Source organism: Eretmochelys imbricata, chromosome 3 (assembly GCF_965152235.1).
Source record: "Eretmochelys imbricata isolate rEreImb1 chromosome 3, rEreImb1.hap1, whole genome shotgun sequence".
NCBI lineage: Eukaryota > Metazoa > Chordata > Testudines > Cheloniidae > Eretmochelys > Eretmochelys imbricata.
In genome coordinates, this window is record NC_135574.1 from 77,108,460 (window position 1) to 77,114,494 (window position 6,035).

Below are 6,035 nucleotides of genomic sequence, written 5' to 3' on the forward strand. Positions count from 1 at the left end.
CAGACAAAGCTCACAATAAAAGAGACTCAAGTACCACATTGAAATGCAAGTATAATATGTATATAATTATATGGTAAAAATGAGAAAGTAATCAATTTTTCAGCTATATAGTGTGCTGTGACAATTTTGTATTTTTATGTCTGATTTTGTGAGGTGAAACTTGGGGTACTCAAGACAAAGCAGACTCCTGAAAGGGGTACAGTAGTCTGGAAAGGATGAGAACCACTAGTCTACACTATAGAGCCTTGGCCAACATAACTATGCTGGCAGAGCCCCCTAGTGTTGACACAACATAAGCCAGCAGAAGTTCCTCCGCCTGCATAGCTACATCATCTCCCTTAACAACATTAACAATGCCAATAGAAACCTCTTTGTTGGCATGTGTGTATCTACAATAGGGGTTCTGCCAGCTGAGCTACCTCATCTAAGGGTGCAGTTTTCTCCACACTCCTAGCCAGAGTATGCCAGCTAAACTTCATAGCTTAGACCAGGCCCAAGTCACTTGCCCAAGGTCACACCGGAAGTCTGTGGAAGAGCAGGAAATTGAACCTTCCACATCTCCAACTAACACCCAACCACCACCCCGTCCTTCCTCTACTCTGTACACCTAAGAGGGCATTATACCTCTGAAAACCAAGAGGGAATATTTACTCTAAAAGACAGAATTGCAGGTTTCACACACTGCACCACAGAACATGAAAGACTACGCCAGGGGCTAGCAGAAAGGCAACCAGACTGGGTGGCTCCAGTGGCGGTTGCTATGGGGAGGTTTGGCCTGCAAGACTGTAATAAATGGCTGAATCAAACTGACAGATACCAGTTCAAAGAGGACTGATCAGACTACACAAATAGCTCATTTCAAACCAGCTTGCACTGTACGTTAGTAGGTGTTATCTTAAATTGCTTTGTAATAGGATACATATCTCTGGAATGGAGTGGGTTTTTTTTCTTTGCCTGACTTAAAAGGCCATTTTGATGTTCAATGAAAACATGCTGGTTAAAAAGTGTTTAACAGAAAGCTCAAATATTGTTACCAAAAGCAATTTACCAGGAGAATGTCTATGTTATTATTTGGTGTAATGTAGTTTTCCAGCAATTTTAAAAAAGTATTTCCATTTCTACTCAAATTATATTAGGAAGTACAATTAATCAACAAATTAACTGTACTCAGAAGGACAGCAGTCCCTCAATATTACAAATGCAATTTAAGATTTTCTTAAATTTGAGTACTGTGTATTTTTGTTGTGTTACATGAAATAGATTGTATGCATTCCAAAATCTAAAATGCATTTTGATGCATGTCATGTAAACTTTAGTTCTATGGAGCTTACTAGCCAAAAAAGCTTATTAAGAAGTGCATTTATCAGTTAATACTTTGGTATTAATATCACTGAATACCAATTTCCAGTTACAACATTCTTTCCGGTATTATTTCTGGCAATCTGCCAAACAAGAAGTGGTTATAATATTTTTAGGATTTTCCATGATGTGTTAGTCCAAGCCGTTTTTTTCATATTGTATAGCTACACAGGAATTTGTTAGTCTCTAAGGTGCCACAAGGACTCCTCATTGTTTTTACATTAAATTGTGTTCAGTACTTCTCTAACAATACGTCACTACTACTTCAGAAACTTTCTACACATCCATACATTTGGGGCACATTGCTTGGTAAATGTAGTCCCAATTGGTGAAATAAAATAAGTTGTTCTCAGCAATTTGATATGGTAATCAACCAACGTATTCTTTAAATAAAAACACATGTACTGAAGTCAAAACGTAATGCTACTCGGCCCTTCTCTCTGCACAGTGCATTAGCATCAACAATGAAGTCAATATTTCTCTGAAATAATATTGATTACCTTATGCGAGTTTACACTGCAACTATTCAGCAGACAATACCGTATGAAGAACAAAAGTGGCGGCTCTTATTTTAACATTTCAAGAGTACAAATGTGTAGGAAAGACCGTTGACAAGTTTAACCTCAGAAGGTTAAAAAAAATTTTTTTTTAAATGAAAACTTAAAATCTGCAGTTGTTGGCACTCATCCAGGGAAAATCTTCTATTTGTTCCGTGCAAGTGGATTTTTTTTTAGCTGTTTATAAGTGTTCTTCATTCTTTGTTATTCCTTTTAGCTAATTCAGATGTTTTACTAATTACATGGAATTTAATTAAATATCAATAAATGTACTATTTCAAATGTTCACCTACTCGCAAAAAGCACTTCTCTGGCAGCAATTTATGATGTAACAATGAACCTTAAAGAGTTAGAGCACTTAAAGCAAATTAGAAAGGGGTTCCATGCACAATGGAATCTGGTATCTATATTCCAAGAACAACTCCTTAAAATTTATAAGAGGCTGACATAAATGGTGATTGTTCTGAAACCACTGACGAGATCTTCAGAATTGCCCTGCACGTAGTTTCCCGTTACCTCTACAATGTTGGTTGTGAAAAAGTCCATTCCCCTTTTCTGCACTTAAGTCAGAGATATTTTAAAACACAAATAGGCAGCATCATTTGTTGTCTGCCTTGAAAGAAAATTCCATGATATTTAATATTATTATTAGAACATGATGTACAGTTGACAATATTCAACTGATTCAGACAGAAGGCAGTAACCCATATATTCTTTCCAAAAGATGCAAGTACAGTAGAACCTCAGAGTTACAGACACTTCAGGAATGGAGATTGTTCGTAACTCTGAAACGTTCTTTAACTTGGAACAAGATGTTACGGACTTCAGCCACGTAGGGAGTTGGGGCTGCAGCCACAAAGTGTGTGGGTGTCAAGGCTCTGAGTGGGTGGGTGGAGTTTCTGACCCTCAGGGTGCCACGGCTCCAGGTGGGGGCCTCAGGGTGTCTTCCCCGGGGGAACACCAGGGCTCTGGAGTTTAGAGCTGGGGGGAACACTGGAGCTTGAGGCTTCAGCCCCATGGCTCCACTCCCGGTTTCAGCCTCGCGGGGAGCGCTGGGGCTCAGGGCTTCAGCCCCACGGCTCTGTTCCTAGCTTCTGCCCCACAGCGTGGGCCGGGACTCAGGGCTTCGCTCCCGGTTTCAGCCAGTGGAGGGTGCACCAGAGATCAAGCAGGGAACAGAGCCGGGGGGCTGAAGCCCCGAGTCCTGATGCTTGCCCCGGTCTAAAGCCCTGATCCCCCACTGCTCCTAAGGGTCAGAAGCCCCAATCCCTCCCTCCAACCCCATGGCTGCAGCCCTGAACCCCAGGACTAAAGCCCCGATGCAGTACAGTATTTGCTGTTTTGTTTTGCTTTTTTCGGTCTCCCCAGCTGCTTGATTACTTCCGGTTCCACATGGTGTCCAGTTGACCGGTAAGTCTATAACTCTGGTGTTCATATCTTTGAGGGTCTCCTGTACCCTGCTTTAATGTCTCCAAGAGGTCCCTCCATCTCCTCCTGAAAACTGTTTGGCTTGGTCTCCTAACATTTTTAGTTGTCTTATATTCTCTACAGTTAAAGTCCCATGTTACAGACTCACTCCTGCTATTGATTGAGAACTGGATGAGGTTCCTCCAGAATGTCACCACTCCTTCTTTAATCAAAGAAGATAGATAGGAAGAGAGCATCTAATATTGCTTTAAGAGAAGTGATATTTCCACTACAATTTAATCTGCTAGGAACTACAAACTCACCTCTATTCCATACAAAGCAATTAGGAACACGTGCTAAAAGCCCTAAATATTAAACTTAATGTGTTTTGTTTTACCTTCTTAAGCAATAGTAACAAGTATAGGGTCCCTCATATTCAAAAGGTAATAAACATGTATACGTTAATAGCTTAACTTAAATGGCCCAACTCCAGAAGTGTTAACTTCCACCACATGTTGTGATAGTCACATGTAGGATCAATGAGTCTTTAAAGATTATAGGATACACCAATTCAAAGCAGCACAAAACCCTGCCATAATAGATGCGAAAGCTGCACACATATCTCCACTGGTGCAATAACCAATACCTTCCCCCACACATCTTTCAAGGGTCCTACCAATGCCTATCACAACACGTGGTATACCTCATCCAGTGCAGCAAGTGCCCCAACAACAATACATTCTTAAATTAATTCATACAGAACAATGACACAAGGCAAAATACACCGTATCACCTGTAGATGAACACTTAATAGAATGATCACTCCATATTTGATCTCTCAGTCCTCAGCCTCAAAAGAAATGTGCCTAGCACCTTCAAAAAACTTTGCTGGACACTAAACATCACAGACTCAATAGACACTGGTTTTAGGTCTCATTACTACTTGGTCTTGAACAGTCTCTAACAACATGTGTTAACTCTTTATGCTTAAAAATCTGTTCCACCTTGTGCTCAGTGTCACACCTTTCCCACACCTGAAGAAGAGCTCTGAGTAAATTTGTCCCTTCCATGAACATCAAACTCACTTTCTCTTTTTCATATCCTGGGACCAACAGGACTTCAGCACCATTACACACAAATTTTATTTATGAACTTTGGTAAAACCTGACCAAGTTTTTTTTAATCTTTATTTTGTTTTAAATTCCACCTGCATATTCCTCAGCAGTGTTTTGAAATCCAAGCAGGAAAACACTAAAAACTCCAAAGTGTTACAACAGTTTCGAAAGTGAAACTGACTTAATTGATTTATCATGGCCAAGAGAAAAGAAACAAGAACAGTAAGAGCTGTAGCATAAACTGGATTTGTAAAATGTTTAATGGCCAATAATCCATACTTGTTAACAATTTTAATAAGGACACTTATCAAATGATTGTCCGTTGACACTGTCCCTACAATACATCCTACCCCCACAAATGTGCCGGCTGGGGAAGCAAGCAAGCAATCTGGAAGCCAGGTGCACTGGAAGCGCACAGAAAACAGCCAGTCGAGACACCCGTGGCTACACACAGAGCAAAGGCCCCAGCACAGGCTACATGAAACTGACAGCCCGGTGCCGGCGGCTGGGCATGGAGCAGCCGGGAGTGGCCCGGCACACGGACGCAGTGGGACAACTGCGGCCGGGCTCCGCTGCCCGCTCTGCGGAGCTACAGAGCCGATGCCAATGCCCCCAAGCTCCGGGGAGCGTCACCAAAGAGCGCCCCGGACCCTGCGCACGCCGGGCAAGCTCATCCCCGCTGCCCCCGCGGTGGGGGGTGGGGAGGAGACAGCGCCGTTAGGGAAACTGAGGCACGGGGAGGGGCGGTGACGCCGGTTATACTCAGCCCTGCGGAGGGAGCGCGCCCCGCCGGCCAGGCGGCCCCAGGGCAGGGCGAGCTCCGGGAAAAGCTGCGTCCCCGCGCCCCCCCTTGGGCAGGAGAATAAAGCCCCCCCCCGCGGGAGAACAGGGCACCCGGCCCCAGCGCGTCTCCGCTCCGAGCTGAGGAGACCCATGGCGGGGCCCAGCAGCCAAGGCCACGTAGGCACTGCCCGCCGACCCCCTCCCACGAGATCCCGACCGCTCACCTGCCTTCCGGCTGCCGCGAAGAGCACAGCGCCGGGCGTGACACAGCCGTAAAGCGAGGGAGAGCGGGAGGGGCCAGTTGCGGGAGAGCGGTGAGTAGATCCCGATGGACGCCACGCCCCCACCCCACGGTCTGGCTCATCCCTTCGCACTGACGTTAATCCCGTATTGACCCCGCCCCACGCGCAGCGCCCTGCTTGCTGATCCCGACTCGCAGATACGGACTCCGTGCTCCGTGCCGCGTTCTCCAAAGCCCACTGCCCCGCTGTCCCCTACCCCCCGCTAGCCCCTGCGCCGCCGCCACGCCTGTCCCCTGCCCCCCGCTAGCCCCGTCCCCACTGCCACACCTATCCCCTACCCCCCGCTAGCCCCGTCCCCACTGCCACACCTATCCCCTACCCCCCGCTAGCCCCGTCCCCACGGCCACACCTATCCCCTACCCCCCGCTAGCCCCTGTCCCCACGGCCACACCTGTCCCTTGCCCCTGCTAGCCCCTGTCCCGCTGCCACACCTATCCCCTACCCCCTGCTAGCCCCTGTCCCCACTGCCACACCTATCCCCTACTCCCCGCTAGCCCCTGTCCCCACTGCCA

The 6,035-nt window shown here is 46.2% G+C and overlaps 1 protein-coding gene across 4 annotated transcripts in view; it reads right to left on the reverse strand.

Annotated features, from left to right (window-relative positions):
- ASCC3 (activating signal cointegrator 1 complex subunit 3) overlaps positions 1 to 5,472 on the reverse strand; it is a 524,193-nt gene extending 518,721 nt beyond the window's left edge. For all 4 annotated transcript variants that reach the window (XM_077812867.1, XM_077812868.1, XM_077812866.1 and 1 more), the window contains exon 1: positions 5,446 to 5,472. The gene's annotated coding sequence lies outside the window, so the exon portion shown is untranslated. The remainder of the gene's footprint in view (positions 1 to 5,445) is intronic.
- Positions 5,473 to 6,035: the final 563 nt, after the last annotated feature.